Below are 21,588 nucleotides of genomic sequence, written 5' to 3'. Positions count from 1 at the left end.
AGCTGGGTGTCCTGCAATTCAGCTCAATTCTGACACCATCTACCTGGAGGTAGAGTCAGATACCACAGGTTAAGGGCTCAGTCCCACAAGATGACCCTCCCTCTCCCCTATAGATGGCAATTGCAAGTCCAGGTTGTCACCTGTGCTTCTGACCAATCTGCTATAGCTCAGAGGCTCCCACCACCCTCTCCTTGGGTTCAATTAATTTTCTACAGCAGCTCACAGAACTCAGAAAAACAGTTTCCTTACTGTTTATCAGTTTATTATAAAAGGATATGATAGGGGGCTGGCCCCATGGCTGAGTGGTTAAGCTCATACACTCTACTTCGGCGGCCCAGGATTTCGCGGGTTCGGATCCTGGGCGAGAACCTAAAATGGCTCCTTGGGCCATGCTGAGGTGGCATCCCACATGGCAGAACCCGAATGACTTACAACTAGAATATACAACTATGTACTAGGGGGAGTTTGGGGGAGAAGAAGAAGAAAAAAAGAGAAGATTGGCAACAGATGTTAGCTCAGGTACAAATCTTAAAAAAAAAAAAAAGGATATGATAAAGGATAAAGACGAACATCCAGATGGAAGAGATGCATAGGGCAAGGTAGGTGGGAAGGGGCACAGAGCTTCCACGTTCTCTCCAGGGCACCACTCTCCCAGCCCCTTCATGTGTTTACCAACCCTAAGCTATCCAAATCCCATACTTTTGAAATCTTTATCAAAGCTCTATCATGTAGACATAATCAATCATTAACTCCATTTCAATCTCCTTTCCCCTTCCATGGAGAATGAGAGGTGGGGCTGAAAATTTCAAGCTTCTAATCGTGGCTTGGTCTTCCTGGTGACAGCCTCCGTCCAGGAGCCCACCAAGAGTCACCTCATTAGAACAAAAGTCACCGCTATCACTCAGGAAATTCCAAGGGATTTAGGAGTTCTGTGTTAGGATCCAGGGACAAAGACCGAATATTAGAACCAAAGATGCTCCTAGGGCTCTGATCACCTAGAGAATTCCAAGGGTTTTAAGAGCTCTGTTCCAGGAATGGGGGCAGAGACCAATATGTATATTTTCTATTATCCCGCATCCAGGCTCTGCTCTGTCTTCTCATTTCAGAACCCAGGCTGAAAGAGCAGCCTCTACATGGGACATGCCTGGGAAAGAGCAAGAGAAATGTCCAAAACTCAAGATGAGTCTTAAACCTTCTGTTCCAACATGGCGAATGCCACTTTACTCACCTTTCATTAGCCAAAGTATGTCACATGGCCAAGCCCAGATCCAATGAGGTGAGGACACAAAATCCTCCCACAGGAGGTATGGTAAATCGCATGCAATGGACAGGGAGGGAGTAGGGAATGTGGGAATATCTCACTTCATTGCGCTTTGCAGATATCATGTTTTTTACAACACCTTCCACCAGCAAAATGACTATGACTTGCTGAAGGCTCAGATGATGGTCAGCATTGTTTAGCAATAAAGTATTTTTCAATTAAAGTATGTACTTTTTTAGACATAATGCTATTTCACACTTAATAGAAGGCAGTATAAACATAACTTTTATATGCCCTGGGAAACCAAAAATTCATGTGACTTGCTTTATTGTAATATTGGCTTTATTGTGGGGGTCTGGAACTGAACCTGCAATATCTCTGAAGTATACCTGTAATTGAAAAAATAATATGATCTACGATAATAATACAAACTCAGTATAGAAAATTTTAAAAATATAGAGAGGAGAGAAGAAAATAAAAATTACCTGTAATATCACTAAGTTTTTTTTTTTTTTTTTGTGAAGAAGATTGGCTCTGAGCTAACATCTGTTGCCAATCTTCCACTTTTTGCTTTAGGATGATGGTCCCTGAGCTAACATCTGTGCCAGTCTTCCTCTACTTTGTATATGGGACACTGCCACAGCACGGCTTGATGAGCAGTGTATAGATCCATGCCTGCGATCTGAACCTGCAAACCCCAGGCCACAGAGCGGAGTGCATGAACTTAACCACTATGCCACTGGGCTGGCCCCTACACTGTTAACATTTTAATACATTTCCTTCCAGGAAATGTGTGTGTGTTTACTTGTTTTGACAAATTTACGATTATATAACATATACAAATATATGATTGCTTTACAGGCTGCTGATTTATATAGAATTATATAATAAACTCTTCCCCACACAAATAATCATTCTTTCAAAATATCACTTTAATGCCTAAACAATCTTTACATTAGTTTGGATAGACTAGGTTTTGCAGCAATAACAGAATATCTCAGCTTTGTTGCACAGCTTCAAACAACAAAGATTCATTTCTTATTCAAGCCACAGGTCCAGCACAGGTTGGCCTGGGGGCTCTGCTCATCTTGATCACTCCAGAACCGAGGCAGATGGAGGATCCACCATCTCTTATATATCTGGTTATTATGCATGAGGGAAGGGAGAACATAGGAAAGTATGCAGTGGCTCTTAAAGCTCCTGCCCCAAAAGCTTTCACATTTTATTAGCCAAAGCAAGTCAGGTGGTGTGATATATATATATTTGTAAATGGCCACAATGTTTTGCAGCTCCTCCAATCAAAAGGTTGAGTCTATTTCTCCACCCCTTGACTCTGGGCTTGGCCACGTGACTTAGTTTGGCTACTGGGAAATTAGGAAGTGTAATGTAAGCAGAAGCTTGAAACGTGCTTGTGCACTGGATCTTGATCTTTCTTAATCCTTTTAGAACAGGCCAAGATTGACCTAGAGGATGAAAGACCACATAAAGAGAGAGGCCAAGCTGGCCTAGACATGTAAGTGATGCTATCCTCAAGCACCCAGCTGCAGCTAAGCCAGCCCAGACCAGAACCATCGAGCCCATCCACAGACTTTGAGAGTGTTTTAAGCCACTAAATTTTGGGGTGGTTTGTTATGCAGCAAGAGCTGACTTACACACATGTCTATACCTCATTTCATCTGGCAGGGAGCAAGGAGATTTTTGAACAGTCTTAACGACTATCTCAGTATTAAATCTTATGGATTTTTAAATTTATTTATCATTGAATCAGTGTTACCTAATGTGTTACATCACATTTATTATAACTATGAATAACAGTACCATGAACATCTTTATACAGAAATTTTTATCCAAGTTCCTGATTATTTCATTACAATTGACTGATGGAATAATTATTACTGGGTCAAAATTTAAGCCTCTTAATAATTACCAAATTATGAGCCAAAAGGATCATACCAATTTATACATCTAATGAAAGTATGTAAGCAAACCCATTTCACTGCACCCAAACTCACCATCCCTGTGTGTGAGCTTTTAAAAGCATCTTTGTTAATCTAGTGGGGGAAAAAACCTCAAATTTTAATTTCTTTGAAAATTGAGGTTGACTTTTTCTTTCAGATATTGTAAACAGTTAAGAATTCTTCCATAACACTCACAGTGTATATGATAATATTTCTTTATTTTTCTACATTAAATTAAATCCAACTTGCATGCCCCACAGGACAAAATTGGCAGGAAGCTCAATACCAGATATCTTTCCCGGATGGTGAGGAACCTAGAGCTCTGAATAGGCAGTGTGAAGGCGGGGAGCTCAGTGCCGGTGCCTCATCTCTCCTCAAGCAAGGTGCAGGGGACACTTCACGAAGGAGAAAGTCCACGTGGGTTCCCACATCCTTGAAGGTAGTGTCCGGGTCTCACACTTAGACAGACCTTATTCAGGTCCATCTACCTCAGAGACACTGGAGTTGGCACAGGTCCCCTCCTGCTCAAATCTTTAACCACCTGTTGCTTGCCCAATATCACATTCTGTCAACATCACAGGAAGGCAAGATGCAGACCTCTAGTCACCTATATTTGGCAAATATAATCTGGGAAAGCTTACATGTGACATATGGAAGATGGAGAGATGAAGGGAGTGGCTGAAATAACAAGAGGTTATGTGTACTACAAAATGTTTTTCCCAATGGAAGGAACAGATATCTCAGAAGACAAACAGTGTAACTGTTAGAAGTGTGATGTAAATGTCAAAAATCTAAAAAGTCAGATATGGAAGTACTGAACCATAAGTCATCACATTCGTTAGAAAACAAATGGCAAGTCAGACTATGAATACCACTTCATGAACAGAGTTACTACTAAGACCCTCTGTATTCACATCTCCCACCTCTACTATTGATCATACCCTGCTCTTTGAAAAAGCCTCACTTCCATCAAATGTCAGGGGCTATCGCTTCAGTCAGTCAATGAATCAACAACTCTCATCACGTGGAGTAGTGGGGTGGATCCCAAATCCCAGTCACTGATGCTTACCTCCAAGGAGCATATAGTCCTGTCTGCGACTCTTCTTTCAGGCAAAGGAGCTGAGTGAAAAAGCAAAGTCCTCATGAAACCCACTAATTGACTACCCATAAGCCTACCTGCCCCGGTGTTGCGATGGTCCATCAGTGCACTGGCCAGCTGGCCTGCACCTAAGACAAATGAAGAACTTGAGAGAAAACACTGAAGGCTGCTAATGCCAAACACCTTATGAGGCAACATCTGTGCAATCTGTGTGCGTCATGCTCTATAAAGGAATACCAGCAAAGAAAAGAAATGGAAACCATTCCGAAGGTGGGCAACCGCCCCTCCCCGACACATGCTAGAGCTAGGACAGTAGATAGGAGAGTAGGCAGAGGGGAGGAGGCCCCTGAGAAGGCTGATCAGAAAAGGGGTCAGCTCTTGGAATTGCTGCTGGAAAAGAGAGGGCTTTGACTCTCCCGCACAGAGCTGTTTTACTCTTCCAAGTCTACTTGGGGTCCTATTGACGTAGTTACTCTACCACACAACCTCACATCTCCTTAAGAGTCAACTTCAGCTAAAGGCCCTGAAGAAACAAGGCCTCTTTTGAAAGAACAGAAGAGTCCAGAAGCTTCTGGGTTCAAGAGGCCACTATCTAACTGACAACCTGAGGGATGATAAAACTTCACAGACGGGGAGACAGAGAATTCCACATCAAGAACGTCTGCTTCTGAGAACTCACTCTGATTGCCCTCATCCCCATTAACAAAAACAGATGTGTGCTCACGAGTAAAGTAAACATTCAAGGTCAATATACGTTTCTCTCCGCCAATCTAGTTTGGCACTTTGATATGAGCACAGTCTATGAAGCAGAGTGGAACTTTTCTATAACATTGGTGTCAAGTGACAGGACTCACATCTCTGTATTAGGTTAACTTATATTAAATATGTACGGCTTAGACTGTGTCTAGTTGGAGAATGATGTGGGCTATGGTAAATCTACTGACATGGAATGAATAGTTATTCTCTGTCAGAGAAAAAATAGGGTATGAGCTTTATGAGCCTGAGTTTAAATCCTGCTTCTAGTGCTTAATATCTGTGTAACCTTGGGCAAGTCATTTAACCTCAGTTTCTATCTCTAAAATGGAGGTTTTAATAGCATGTATCTCCTACCTGGTGAGTGCTAAGCATATAAAAATCATTCTAGGATTATTCCATGGCACTAGAGGAGGTAGGATCCAAGAAGGCTGGGATACCTAAGCTTGTCTTCATTCATTCTTTCACCAAATATTTATTGAGTACGTACAATGTGCCAAGTCGAGATACAGCAGTGATGGTACAAGACATAACTCTAAGTCATTGTGGAGTTTACAGTCTGGTGATTCATCTGCCACCCTAGATGTGACCCTCCCACATCACTCAGAACCCTGAGCATAGTGTTTCTCAAAGTTATTGAGCATAAGAATTACCTGGCACTCTTGTGAAACGACAGATTCAAAGACCTCACCTCATCCTCCTGACTATCACAGGAGGATTCTGAATTCCTTTTCCTCACTTGCAAAATAGGGAGCAGAGCAACCCCTACTGCAACCTTGTTGTGTGTTTCAAGCGAAACAGCATATGGGAAAGGCTTTGGAAGCCATGAAGCTACTTTCCAGTGTGGGACATCCAGGCTCTTTCTGGAGGTTCAGAGAAGCCAGCCAAAGGCAACCCAGAGTCTGTGGTCTGTCCTGGTGTCCTCTTGCCCCACCTCCTCTTTCTGGATTTTCTAGAGAAATGAATCAGAAGCCACACACTCCTGTTTTAACCTAATGAGCTAAAAGGTCTCAGACTTGAACCAACCTCAAGTCCACCACCAAGGTCGACACCTGTGCTGTATTCTGGGCGTGCCTATTTCGAAGTTTCAGAGGGCCAGCCAGGCCATAACTGGTGGTTTTAGGGGACAGCCCTACCTTCCCTTGGTACCTGCTGAAATGGAAGATGAACCCAAAGATTGGAGAGGTGAACTGTAGGGTCTCAGTAGGATCACACAGCCTCTGCCCACCTCTCTAGCTTCATCTCCCACTCCTCCTCCATCCATCCCCCTAGTCTCTACTATCTACCCTCTTCTTTCAGTAATAAAATCCTCCAGTTTTTAACAGGTCACAAAGCCATCCAGAATAATGACTGCATACCCCAGGCCCCTTCTACTATGATCAAGGGGATACAAGCAGAAATGTCATATAGCCACATCCAGGAACAGTCCACAATAAACAACTGGCATGTGTTGTATCCCCTTTCTATCCTACGCCTTCCTCCATCCTGATGCTTGGAATCTGGATGCTCTAGTGTCTATTTCGGATGTTGGGAATGAGACTACATATTGGGAGTACCAGAATAGAGAAGGAGCCTGGAGCCCTGAGCACTGTGTGTAGCTGAGCCTCTAGTCAAGTCTTGAACTATCAACCTCTGGGCTTTTACACAAGAGAGAAACAAACTTCTACCTAGTTTCAGCCACTGTTATTTTGAGTTTCTGTTACTTGCCTCAAGAATGAGTGCTACCTCATACAGTGCTCAGGAGTATGGATTCTGGAATTGGGCTACCTGGGTTCAGTCACTCTAGCTCGGAGCCATAGATAGTTTGCTTCAGCTGTAAAATGAGGATGCAAAGACAGCACCTTCTAGGATTGCTGGCAGGAATGAGCTAATACACGTGAAGCTTGAAACATGTAAAGCCCGGCAGATAGTAAATCCCCAAAATAAAGCTGTGCCCAAAGGAGCAAGACTGAAGATTATTCTTCTCTCAGATTAGAGGTAGGATATTTTTAGTGCTGCAGCAATAGCCATAGTGCTAATAATAATACCTTTAAAACTTTTATAGAGCACTTTGCAGGAATCTTTTCAACAACCCTATGAGTTATGTATTATTACTCGCATTCTACAGAGAAGCAAACGGAAGCTCAGAGAGGTTAAGTGACATGCCCAAGATCACATAGCTAGTAAGGGACTGTGACAGATTCACACCCAAGTCTTTTACCTCCAAATTCCCTGCATTTTCCAAAAACCTTCGCTTGCCCTTAAATGCAAGGAGTTGTACTGCTATGTTCTATTTTTCTATGCCCTACTCACATACATTTTTGCAAAGGGATTCCCAGCCTAGATTTTTCTATTCGTAAAGAATCCAAAAGGGTGCTCAAATTCCCCGTGTAAGAAATTTTATTTTCTGGTCCCTGACAGCTCAGATGTAAATAGGCCCTGTACTTGATCACATAAAACGTTAGCCCTCAAATATATTTTGAAGAAATGGATCCGATCAAGGCTCAGCTCAGGAATGGGGGTGGAAGAAAAGCCTTTATCCCTCTTGACTGCAATCTGGATAACGGGGCCTGATTCTGGGTGATATTTCAGGCTTCCCCTAAAAGGGGCCCGGATTTGAGCATCTGGGGCAGGAGTGAGGCTTCACAATGGCGCATGTGTTTTGAATTGGCAATTCTTTTAACAGAAGCAGTTTGGAACCAGGACTGGGAAGCGGCTGCTAACCGGAACGTTGTAGCCATTTTCCATGTTCCCTGAGGGCAGGGTCTGTGGCTCTCACTGCCTCTGGAGGAATTTAAGTTAGATGCTAGGAAGAAGTTGCTCACTCTAATGATTGTGAAAGGCAGACAAATGTCGTCGAAGATTGTTATCTGTGCAAATTTGAAGACAGCATAGGAAACAATCTTTCAGACACTTAGGCTATGGACTGAGCATTGTCATCGTAGCAAACAGGAATTGAGAACAGAAAGTAATGGTATAATGGTTCTGAGCAGTGAAAACAGACCTGAGCTCAAATCTTAGCTTACTAGTTCAGTGATTTGGGCCCATTTCCTTGGCCACTCTGATCCTCTTTTCCTCCCTCTATAAAAAGATCATGGTATGCCTACCCCTGAGAGTGACTGTGAGGTCCAATAAAATGGGAGGTGTTACTTCATCCTTTTCTTGTGAATCTTTCCCTCTTCTGTGACTCTGATACAGCACTTCCTGGAATCCTAAGGCACTAGAAACTTTCCAAAGAGCTTAAATTGCTTAATTTCTAGCTTCCGAGCCCTTCCCAGCCTTCCTTTCTGAGACAGGTAGAGACGGATCAGAAATCAGGCCAATGGGCCAGGCTTTGCTTTCTGAGCCCGCAGCCCCCTCTCACATTCCACTTTCTCCACTGTTCTCATGGAGACAAGAATAGGATTGTCAAAAACAAGATGCCCCACGCGACGTGTGGAATCAGGGTGGGATGTGACTATTGCTTGTGCATCTGACCACCTGCAGAGATGAGTGCCTGAAGTCTCCTAAGGCCTTGGGACTGGGGTGCAGCGTGAGCGGATGTGAAGGGCAGGCGGCCAGAAGCTCAGGCATGGGCCAGCTGGGACCTCCAATGGTCTGGGGACTCTGGTCCCGTGGTGTACACAGTGAAAGGATGAGATTAGGTGAATGCTGAAGACACTCCAACTCAAAGTTCCTGTGAGCTAGCAATGCAGAGAATTTCTGTCGGAGAAAAGCGATTTCTCTGTCCTCTGTTAGTTTCTGTGGGCTATACTCCTGAATCTTGTTTACACTTTCCCTTGAAGAAAAAACTGTTAAACTCTGTGTAAAGCTTCTTTCCTAAGTGGGGGGGCTCTGTGTAGGGGCAGTACGGGGGAAAGGTGGCAGTTAACAATGAGGGCAGACATAGGAAAAAAATGACAATCTCATCTTAGAACCAGACCCTGCAATCTCTTGTGTTTGACTTGAATAAGCAGGCTGGCCTGCCTCTCCAACTTCACAGGAAAAATGACCAAGAGGTGATAAATGTGAAAAGTACGCACATCGCTATTCCCCCCAGCCTCTCAAAGCCACCACATCATTACAAAGTTTTATTGTGTGAGTCGTACACCCAAAGTTTAGAGAACAAAATATACTAAAAAGAACTTACATCCTAATGCAGTTTGTTCTTTTCTTTACCTGTACGATGTCTTTTTTTCTTCAAAACGAGAGAACTGAGGAAAGAAAGAATTCCTTTTTTCAACTCAGAGACTCTGTGTTTGGTTCAATAAGAACTTCCACCGTCAAACGTGGCTGCCCCAAAGTGAACACAACCAACGGGGAGCAGTTGAAAAGAGCTGCTGTCTATGATTTTCTGTCTATAAACGTATAGCACAAAAGTCCTATGTTACCCATCCTGATGCTATCCCATTTTTTCCTCCAAAGGAGAGATCCAAAAGGGAAAGGAGTTGGCTCTCAGTAGCTTTCCATTCTGCTGGAAAAGGAACTGCTCTCGTTGCTACAGCTTCGTTTTGCCCTTTCTTGCCCAGTTGGGGAGGGACGGCCATTACTGCAGTCCGCTAGTGCCCCCTATCGTCCATTTCAGGAAACTCACAAGGCTGCGTGAACTGCTGAACTCTAAGTCCTCTTAACACCCTCTAAACTTTTTCTGACGAAGAAATCTCAAAAATTTGAAATTGTGAGTCTACTTTTAATTCACTGAGGGGCAGTTTATAGTCAGGTTATATTATTATTTCCTACACTTATACAATGTTAGAAAGGATCGTTAGAAAACATTTAGCCAATTGTGGTTTTTTTTTACCCAAGTATGAGTATTGTTTCTGAGAGATGTTTGCAATTATTATGTGAAACCAAAGGGGGTTAGGAAATGCTGTGTTAACTAAGCATTAAGTAAACGTTGCATAAGCAGGCCCTTTCCTGCTGGCCTTCTCAGAGCCTTTAATGTAGATTATGTCTCCTGAGGGGAAATGCAATTTCCTAATAGTACTTCACAACAGAGCCACTTTTTATATAAACTTCTTGTAGGGCCAATATTCCAGGGAACACAGTTGGGAAGTACTAATAGAGTCCAAATGAGTCTTTCTACAAATTTGGAGACTGAGTCCCAGGGAGGTGCCACTGACTAGATGGGATTAGAGCCACTGTGAGGACCTGTCAGGAGGCTCCCAGCTTCCAGAGTTGCTTCTTCACCAGGGTCCCCCCCCCCCCCCCCCACCATAGCTGATCTTTAGTATTTCTGTTTCCGTAAAGCGTGTTTATTTGTGGAATGGGAAATGGCATCACCTTCAGTCAACGATATTGGGAAAGTGAAGTAGACCCCTTTCAAGTATGTTCCGACTCTTTGAGGAGGAAAATCTGCTTATGGTATTTTCAGTTCCATCTCTCTCTATCTTTTGTGAAGAACTTCATTGTTTTATAAAAAGCCTCTACTCAACAAATACTTATTAGGCACACAGCTCTGTGCTCATTGGACAATCCAAAAAGGGCAAAATAATATACCCCATTGGGTAAGAGCAAAGGTTTGGAGGTCAAGTTCTGGTTCTACCACACTTTGGCTGTGTGTATTTGGACAAGTTACTTGTCACCTTTAAGACTCAAGATGGAAACAAGCTAAGTGTCCATCAACAGATGAATGGATTAAGAAATTGTGGTATATATATATATACCATGGAATATTATTTAGCTTTAAAGAAGGAGATCCTACCATTTGCAATAACATGGATGAACCTGGAAGACACTAATAAGCCAGACACAGAAAGAAACAAATTTCATGATCTCATTTACATGTGGAATCTAAAAAAATCGAATCCATAGAAGCAAAGAGTAGAATGGGGGTTACTGGGGCGAGGAAGTAGGGGAAATGGGAAGATGCTGGTCAAGAGTACAAAGTTGGAATTATGTAGGATGAATAAGTCTAGGGATCCATGTACAGCAGCATGACTACAGTTAATAACACTGTATTGAATACTGTAAATTTTCTAAGAGAGTAAATTTCAGGTGCTCTCATCACAAGAACAAAAAAAGGTGACTATGAGAGGAAAAAATGTGTTAATTAGCTTGAATGTAGTAATCATTTCACTGTGTATAGGTGTATCAAATCCTCATGTTGTACACCTTAAACATATATAATTTTTATTTTTAACATTCTTTTTTTTTTCTTTAAAGAATTTTTTTTTTTATTGTTTCCTTTTTCTCCCCAAAGCCTCCTGGTACATAGTTGTATATATTTCAGTTGTGGGTCCTTCCAGTTGTAGCATGTGGGACGCTGCCTCAGCGTGGTTTGACGAGCAGTGCCATGTCCGCGCCCAGGATTCAAACCAACGAAACACTGGGCTGCCTGCAGCAGAGCGCGCGAACTTAACCACTCGGCCACGGGGCCAGCCCCTATAATTTTTATTTTTAAAAAGTCAATTTAATAAATAAAGACTCAGACTCCCTATCAATAAAATTGGAATAATACTAATACCTTCCTCACAGGATTGTGTTGAGGATTAAATTAGAAAATACATGTAAAATAGCACAGCACCAGCACATGCAAGTATTCAATAAATATTTGCTGGTGCTATTATTATTGTTGTTGTTGTAATGATTATTGATATTATTATTGTGATGATGATGATGACGAAGATTCCTGCCCTCAAGGACTTAACAGCCCAGTTGGAGAAAGAAGGCAAGCACACTCAGAAACGTCAAATAATAATATGAGGGAATGGATCAGAGACAGCAACTAGGTCTCATGTTACTTGCCAACTCCAGTGAGCCTTTGGTGGCTGTCTCGAGTACTATGTTGAGAAGGATTGTGAGGTTCATGCCAGCCTTGCAGGGAAAGAGCATCAATATTAATTACTGATATTTTTCATGGGAATGGGGAGTGTGGAGATAAGGTTATATGGCATGTACTTGCCATTCTTAGAATGAATGATGAAATGCCAGATGTGGCAGATTAGATAGAATAGTCGTTTCAGGAGGAAGTAGGATAGATGGACCTGGAGGATGCTTTTGATATGAAAGGAAGGAGATGAAGTAAGGGAGGGAGAGGTATCTGGCCCCAGGAATTTTGTAAGTAAATGTGCCAAGGAAAAAGCCCACATGTCTATTTTGGTGGCAGTAAGTAAAGCAGCTTGTCTAGAGAAGGGTTTGACGCTAAAGATCAGCTCCACAAATATGGTAGACAGAGATGCTGAGCTGGTCACCCAACATCAAATAAGCTGTCCCACTGTTCCCATAAACATTCTCATATGCACTGGGCCGTGTGCCTGGGTTTGAAGTTCAGAAAATGTGGACACCAGTAAGTCTCCAGTACTATCTTCTCTACCATGGAGCTATTCAAATGCTCTTGCCCATTGCCCTTGCTCACAAAGAACATCCTTTGGTGTTCCATCTGTGGTTGCTGTTCAGAGCCCGTCACTCTATGTGTACTTTAGAAAGTCCTTACAAATGGTTTCCATCATGCGCAGATGGCACTGCAGCCCCAAGCATCTGAGATTCAACAAATGCACACATGGATAAAAAGTAATTGCAAATGAAAAATGAAGAATCAATGTAACCAGAAACTGTAGCTTCCATGTATTCCATGTGCCTACTCTATGTTCAGTACTGTGCTAGCTCTGGGAGGCATATCAAAGAGGTATTGATGAAAACCACAAATAAGGATAGGATGTTTTGAAAAATTCATTTGCAAAACTTTGTAACTTGGCATAATGAGATTTTATTCATCCATTCTTTTTTATTGAGCGTCTACCACAAAGCAGGCACTTCTGTATTAGTTAGGGCTTGCGTGGTTACAAGTGACAGAGACATAACTCAAACTCATTTAAGCAAAAGGGGAGGTTATTACAAGGAATAATGTGATGTTCGTGAAACTCAAAGACGGGAATGTGCCTAGGGCATGGGAACGACTGAAACCAGGAAGTCGAAGACCATTGGGGTTCTCTTTAATTCTTCTTGTCTCTTTGCCTCCATTCATTCTCTTCATTAGTTTCATTCTTCCTTCTAGCTAGCAATCAGCTGTTTCCATGTGGTGAAAAATATGGAAGCCAATAGCTCCCAAATTTACCAATATATCTATATAGCTTTGGTCACTAGGAAGAGACTATCTTAACATTCTCTCTGGAACCAAGTCAAAAAAATCCCAGGGAAGGACTCATAGAAGCATTTCGAGTCATGTAAACCCCAGAGTCATGAAACAACATGGCAGCTCCTATGAGAACCAAAAGGATGGAGCCAAGGAAGAGGAAACTTCTGGAAGAAGGGAGGTGAGGTGCCATGCAAATGAAACCAGAAGTGCCTGTTATTTTTTCCTTTGTTTATTTTTTCATGCCAATTCAACTTAGCTATCAGTCAATGATTCATTCATTTAATAAACACTTATTCACTCATTGAGCGTCTGCTCCATGCCAGGTACTGTGCTAGATTTTAGGGATGAAAAGATGACCAGGATGCCTCATAGAGTGCTAGGCATTCAGAGATACAAAAAAATATAAAATATGCTTGGTTTAGGACCCTAGGAACTTGCCGTTTAACTGGAGAAAGATGACTATATATTTGTGTATATGTATACGTATCAATTGGCTAGCTGTGTGCTGTGGGTGATGAAAGTAGAAGGAGGTAAATGGGGTCAATGAGGCCTGGAACATTCAGGGGAAGCAGCTTGGAGAGGGTGATACTTCTTCAGGGTCTTTAAAGGGTGAGGAAGTTTTTGTTTATGACTACATGTGTTTCAAGTGCAGGATTTTCACAACATCGCACTAAGTGAGGCCCTTTGCTCAAGGCCCTGTGCATCTGGAGGCCTTCTGGAATGCAGCCGTCGGCCAGTGGCCCTGTTCCTTTCTCAGAGACAGGACTACCACCCACAGCTCTTCTGATAGCCTTGTTTTTTATTGCCATGGCCTGTTGGATCAAAGCCTCTGAGTTTGATGCAAGTTCAGAATAATTTCCTTCAAGGATTAACTCATCTTTCTGGGCTCAGGGAGCTACACAAGCAACATCTGGTACAGCCTGCAGAGGGATTCTTCACCCAAGGAGTTTCAAATTTCAACATGTGAGCCATCCTGGTGAATAACGTCACGGACGGGAAACAGCGCTCAGAGACTTATCTTGTAACAAGAGCTCTGTGTAACACCCCACGGTCATGTTTTGCACATGACTATAATAAATGGTGCAAACTGTAACAGGTTCTTTATCATTTTGTTTCTTGCCAAAGGGACTGAATTCCACACTGATGGGGTTGAAATTCCCTGTGGCTTTCCTCTGGGGCCATTCCATAGACCATCCCAGCACCATTAACTACACACTCCCTGTGCATGGACCAGACCCTAGGCTCACATTTTAATTCAATCACAGGGAATCTCTTGGTCAATTCCCTTTGTCAGATCCCATCTGTTGCCTCCCTTCTGCCCAGGCTTTCTGGAAAATCCTTGGTTGCGACCATTTTCTTGCCTCTGGGTAAATCCCAGCTTTATTCCTCCATGCTGTGTTTTTGATATCCCTGACTCTGTCCTCAGCATCCCAGGGGCCAGTCCCATCACTCCTGGAGTTCTCTTCAAGGTCAAGATTTTACCTTGTCTTAAAGGTGAAACACTATAACAGCTAATAGTTGAGTTTTATGCACCAGGAATGTATTATTTATTGGGACACTATTATCAGTACCCATGACTCACCGGTGAGGAAAATGAGACTCAGGGTTTGAGTAAATTGCCAAAGTACAAGACATGAATCCAGGTCTATCTCACTTCTAAAGCTGTGATCTCTTTAAGGGAAAAATATAGGGACCCAAGGAAATGGCCATGGGAGTCCCACATGGGAATCCCTACTTCCACAAGGGGGAGGGAGAAGGAAAGAGAGATGAGGAAAACCGAAAGAGTAGTGGATCTGAATTCAAAGGATAATGTTGAGATGTGGTACTGTGTGAAGCCAGAACAGGTTGGAGAATCTTGAGACCATGGGCATGAATGTGAAGAAAGCTATTGGCAAATGTTTTCCAGAAAAACTTCAGTAATGTAACGGGTCTGGAAGAGGTTAGGTAGTGGGTGAACAATACAGACCGCAAACAAAAGGAAAGAGCCACTGGCAAATGGTGGAATAAAGGGGAGGGCTCCTCCTTAACTACTAAACTTGAAACTGGTGGGGCCTGGAAATAGTTTCAGCAAGCCCTCCAGGTGATTCTGCTACACACTCAACTTTGAGAACCGTGGCTACAGCAGTTTCTCAGCCTCGGCTGCACATTGGAATCACTTGGAATAAAGATGCTTTTGCTCCATTTCCTGAAATTGCTTTAATTACTCCAGGCAGTGGGGTTTTACCAAGCTTTCCAGATGATTCTAATGTGCAATCAAAGTTGAAAACCATGGCTGCACTCAAAGAGGAGGCCGAAGGGGTAATAACAGCCACAATGCAGAGCTCTGGCTGTGCCAGGCATTGGGCTAAGAACGTGCTTCCAGCTTTAATGGGCATAAGGATGACCCAGGAAGCTCCCAGGTGTTTGATGGGCATTGCTCCAATGATGACAAATCTATGAGGCAGGTACCATCACTATTCCCATTTTACAGAGGAAGACACCGAGGTTTCAAAAAGTTACCTGACTTGCCTGGGACGTCACAGTAAGGAAGCGGCAAAGCTGGAACTTGAAAATCAAGTCTTCTTTGACTTCAAGGTACTCACTCATTCTTTTTTATAAAATTGTGGTAAAATGTACATAACATAAATATTACCACTTTCGCCACTAAGTGTACAATTCAGTGGCATTAAGTACATTGGCAATGTTGTGCACCCATCACCACTACCCATTTCCAGAACTCTTTCATCATTCCAAACAGAAACTCGGTGCCCCTTTAACAAACCTCCCCATTCTCCTCTCCCTCCACCCCTGGTAACCTCTATGCTGCTGTCTGTCTCTATGAATCAAAGTGTTTGTTCTGAATCACTGTTTCCAGATGGGCTCAAAGAAGAAATGGCGGTGTGGAAATTGATACTTTTTTTCCTTTAATAAGGGCATCCCTGAGTTAGGTGAGGCCCCCACCTGCAGCCTGTGCTCCCAAAATACTGAACAACGTGTAATTCCCACCAAATAGCATATTCTCTCTTGCCTCTGTGCCACTGCACAGGCGAATCCTTCCATCGTGTGTGCCCTTTTCCCACCTCGCCTTCATTCAGCAAACTCCATCTTCTCCTCCACGTCTCCCTCCTGGCATGACCATCCCTGGGGATCTAAACCAAGTGCTTCAACTAGCAAGGGCCCACAGACCAGGGCTTCACAAACTAACATGCCCTCCAATCACCCAGGGATCTTGTTACAATGCAGAGTCAGACTTAGTGAGCCTGGGGTGGGGCCCTAAGAGTCTGCATTTTTACCGAGCCCCGAGGTGATGCTCATGCTGCTGGCCCCTGGACCACACTTTGAGTAGTGAAGTCAAAGAGTACAGCACTTCCCCAGCACGTTTTACTACAACGTTTCCTTGGTGGTTTCTCCACTCCACTGTAAATACCTTGAGGGCAGAAATTCATCTTACTTGTTGTATTCCTAGAGTCTAGCACTGTGCCTGTCCCAGAGTAACACTCAATAAATGTTGAATGAATGAATAAATAAATGAATTCACAGTCTGTAAGGATATAATGAAACCAGATCTGTGAAGAACCTCATAAGCCAGACTAAGGCATTTGAAATTTATCCTGAAGTTGTGGAGAGCCATTGAAGGATAGTAAGTCAGAGGATGGTATATCAAATGTGTGTGTGGCGTGTGTAAGATATGTTAGAAAAGACCAAGACTGAAATCAAGGAAACAACAGCAGGCTACTGCACTAGTCCAAGCAAATAATTATGAAGGCCTGCACTAAGGTATGGATTGTGGGAGTGAGAGGAGGAAGAGGATTCAAGACCATATAGATGGGTTGACCACACGTTCCCATTTGATTCAGACAGACCCAGTTTACCCTGGGTAAATTATTAATAGTACCCTCTCTCATTCCCCAAAATGCTCTGGTTTGGATGATAATTATCTGTTCACACTCTACCTAGGAGATAAAACTACAAGACTGTTGGGTGGGGATTGGGAGCAGAGTGAGGAGCTAGGATATGACTCTCAAGTTTCTGCCTTCGGCGACCCAGTGGATGGTAACACCATTCACCAAACCAGACAATCCGGGAAGAGAAGCAGTGGGAGAAGCTTCTCTTTAAAATAGAAATACTTGAGTTAAAAACTGAGTCATTGAAAAGCATTAAGTAAATTGCTGTACAGAGGATGACAAAAATTGCAAAGGAGACATACCTACGGCTGAAGTTTGGGGAATACCGATCGAAGGTTTCACTAAATTGAGAACGTCCTCCCTCCCGGAAGCTTTGAGTTGAGCTAGTCTCAGAGCAACTTGTTATATCAGGAGACTCGCCCTAATCTGCCGTCCAGACCAACTGCAGATGGGAAGTCAAAACGGTCAGTTAATTTGGGGTTTTCTCACTCTCCATTTTCTTCCCTTCAAGTCACTGCTGCGTCTGCTCCCAACACCAATGACTTTTGAGTATCTCCAGGATTAACTGGATCACAGTCGACCAGGTCATTTAGACAGTCAAAATAATGACGTACCAAGCCAAGGCCTGGTTAATTGAGTTGGAATTACACATCGCCAGGTTCGACGTGAGTCAAAGGTCAGGGAACACCAAAATATTCTACCTCGTTTATAAGCCACGTGACCCAAGACCCTTACTAATCTCTATTCATACTTGCCAACCCCTTGCCTTTTTTCCTCCCCTCACAACATGTCAACAACTAGGTAATTATTTAATAAACCTCAGAACATACCTTTGCTTCTTCTCTTGGCCAGAGAGACCCGGGGTTTTCCCGGTTTCCATTTCAAGGTGGCTCTGACTTAAGGGATCCAAGTGCGGTCAAGCAGAAGAATAAATTCACCCACTAGAGCCTTTTGAGGGAACTTTCAAACAAAACTGAGGCTTTTCAAGTATTAAGAGGAAATGACAGACTGAACTAAGCTCGGTATTCATTTTAATACACGTGTTAAAGGTTATGTTAGCAGCTGTCAAATCGCTGGCCAGCTCTAAATACATCACTCTTCGCCTTAAATCAGATGTCTTGGGTGGTACCCGGAACTTGCTACTCTGGGCTGACCCTGAGCAAAAGGATTGTTCAAGAAGGTGAAATGTGTCTTCCAAGCATTCCTACCACCAGTGCTAATGTTAGCCCGATGAGCAAGAGAGCTGGAACCCAGAGCCCGAGTCCTGAGACCTTTACCGCTTCCTGCTGCTACTGGAGGCTCTGAGAACTCTCTCACCAGCGGGAGGTCAGATGGCAAGTCCATGGGTCTGACAAGTGTGAATCCTGAGGACTTCTTTTACTTAGTGGGGGGAAGCCTAAATGGTCTTTCCTCTGGGCCCCACCATGACATCCACCTTGGGAAGAGAGCAGATGTTTCTTTCTAAACAGAAGACAGTACCAGGTCCATCTTACTGCATCAAGCAGAAGCAAAGATGCTAAGAGTTGCAAGTCCTAAGAAACCACCCCTCACAGCCCCCAGGGCCTTAATCACACTGAAAGCCCTCCACCCCCACCCCGGCCCCACTGCCCAATGGCATCCTTGGCTATTTCAGTGCTCCTCCTCAGGGGTCAAGCACGGGCGTAGGAGAGCTAATCTCAATCTCCCACCAAATATTGAATGTGTCACACAAGCTCTATTATGTTTCTACTCCTGATTCCCACCACCTACTTCCTGACCCCCAAAGTCTTAGATGCAAAGAGTTCAACCAGGACCTGCCTTTTTTGAAGCAACAACCCAGAAATTTCACCCAGTTCTCTAAACTTACCAGTTTAGGGATTTCATTCCTCAGGGCCTTGTGTTATGTGACTCTAGAAAATCTGACAAATTAATTCATACTGACATGAAAATGGTTGATAGTCACATTGTCTTTGTGGAAAAGGTTGACTGTAGGACTCATAGCCCTGGGTTTAGACCTGGCCCCACCACTTGGTACCTGGTGACAATCTTACCGTACCTTAATTTCCTTAGTAAAATGGGGCTATGAGGAAAACCCTTCTCACAGTGGCTTCCATATGGTAGATACTCAATCGATGTTAACAGAACCTGAGTGGTAACGCAAGCAGGTAGAGAAACGTCCTTGGTGCTTAAGCAAAAGCCCCTGGATACCTGGTACTGAAAAAAGTTATGATGCTCCTCCATAGGTAATTCCAAGTAGGATTTTCTTTGTCAAAGTGACAAAAGGATTTTTAAGACAGTGAAAGTATTCTGTATGATACTACAAAAGTGGATACATGCCGTTATACATCTGCCAAAACCCATGGAATGCCCACCACCAAGAGTGAACTCTAATATAGTCATGGACTTTGGGCGATAATGATGTTTCAGTGTGGGTTCATCGACTGTAACAACGTACCACTCTGGTGGGGGGTGTGGGTAGGAGGGGAGGCTGTGAGTGCGTGGGACAGGGGCTATATGGGAACTCTGAACTTTCTGCTCAATTTTGCTGTGAACCTACAACTGCTCTAAGAAATAAAGTTAATTGATTTTTAAATGACATAAAAGGTACATTTAAGCAAAATTAAAGCCTATTATTTCTAAATAAATTTTTAAAGTTTTCAAAGTCGGAGTTTCCTCACTCTCTCTTTGTGGCCACTGCATTGCTGGTGTCCCCCAGTCACTGGGTGATTCCACACTGACAACCAAGCCACAAGGTCAGGGAGGGCCAAAAGGTCTGTGGACTCCGCCTGGTGTTGTGTACTGGGTCAGTTTGCCAGAAAGGGGACAGGGAACGCTATGGCTGATGACGCTGTCTACAAAAGCACAACGTTCTCAAAAGATAAGGAAATGTAAGTGAAATGGCAGCCCTTCAAAGAGATCCAGAAAGAGAAAGTGGATGGGAAAGGAACGAGATTAGAAGAGGCAGTGACCAAAGTGCAAGATCACAGGGGACACCCACGCGAGCCGGAGACACTCTCGGCCACCAGGAGGAGAGTAGGAGGCACAGGGGAGGAGACAGTAAGGCTCTCTGTCCACAGAGAGGGGAGCAAACAGCCTTGCCCTCCCTGCCCTAGGAGTTTAAATAAAAGAGGGAACCAGGGGGAGAGTGTAGAAGAGCAGTGACAGTCAGCGGGCCTCTGCCCCACACCGACAGCAGAATCCACTGTCTGTGCCTGTCCGTGAATGAACGAGTCACCACGAAAAGCCTCCTCCTATCAGCATCCTCAGTTTAGTAGGAGGTGTGAAACAGCTGGATTTTTCAAACAAAAAGTTTCTAAAGGTGAGATGACAGTATGTGTCAAATGACAGATGAGGTTCCTGTTTGTCCCAGCATCCCCACTTATGGGAATGTCTCCAGCAGATTTCCTGGCACATGTGTGAAATGATGTATGTACAAGTCATTCACTTACAACAGCAAAAGTTTGGAAACCATGTGACTGTCCCACAAATAAGGGACTTGTTCAATAAATGAGGGCACAGCCATACAATGGACTACTGTTCAGGCATAAAACAGAACAAGCAAACTAAAAACTGAGGATGCGCTCTGGGTATTAATAAGAAAATATCTCCAAGACACATTGTTTAGTCAGAAAAGGAAGGCTCAAAACTGTCTGTACAGTATGCTACATTTTGGGTAGAAGTTAAAAAGGAAACATTTCTAACTGTGTATTTCTGTTTGTATTTTCATAAAAAGTGGATATCTGCAAGGAGAGGGGTAAATTGAATAAATGTGGGTACAGGAACATACAAAGGTTTTTCACAGAACATCTTTTTATATTGTTTTGATTTTTGAACCATGTGAATATAGTACTGATTCGAAATTTTTTCAATAAGAACAAATGGTTCAGAGAGTAAGGGCTGTGAGTGAGGGCAGTTGAATCCCGACTTATATAAAAATTATCTTTCCACCCCAACATGCTGAGTCCAGATAACAAGAGTTTACTGTATTTGCGGATCAGGCAGGACTCTTATAGGTATAAGCATCACAAATCCAACTCAAGCAGACTGAAGTTAAAAAGAGACTCTATCAACTCACGTCAGTGGAATCCAGAGGCGGAGCTGGCTTTGGGGATGGTAGGGCACAGAGTGTTGCTCATTGCTGAGCGACTGCCTAAGCCGCAGGCTTACTAGGCATCTCATGGCACTCTGGCTCAAACCACAAAGCAGATCATTGGTATCTCCTACAGCATTTTCCAAGCATTGATTTTGGAGCTCACTGCCACCCCCAATATGAGTTTGGCATCCTGCCGCCTTTCATTTTAGAAGATGAATCTGCTGGGGGTGACCAAGGAGAGTCAGAAGCTTCTCCAGAGCTCGAGGCTGTGGTTGCTCTCTTGTGCAACAGACAGGACGCAGATGCATGACATTCTGGCCTTGAGAATGTGGTGCATTCAGAGCCAGACCAAGAGTATGTGTGTGGGGAGACGGCTGGACGTACTGGCTTGCCAGAATCAGGGAGTGGGAAAGAATGGATACCACTTATCTCCCTCCTACTCGTCCTTCCTCATTCCAGGCCCAAACACCAGACCAGTATGTCTCCAGCGGAGTAAAAAATGGGAACATGGGACAATGCCACATGT

Source organism: Equus asinus, chromosome 4, assembly GCF_041296235.1.
Source record: "Equus asinus isolate D_3611 breed Donkey chromosome 4, EquAss-T2T_v2, whole genome shotgun sequence".
Taxonomy (NCBI): domain Eukaryota; kingdom Metazoa; phylum Chordata; class Mammalia; order Perissodactyla; family Equidae; genus Equus; species Equus asinus.
The sequence above is the reverse complement of the archived record's forward strand: the minus strand, read 5'-3'. Positions refer to the sequence as shown.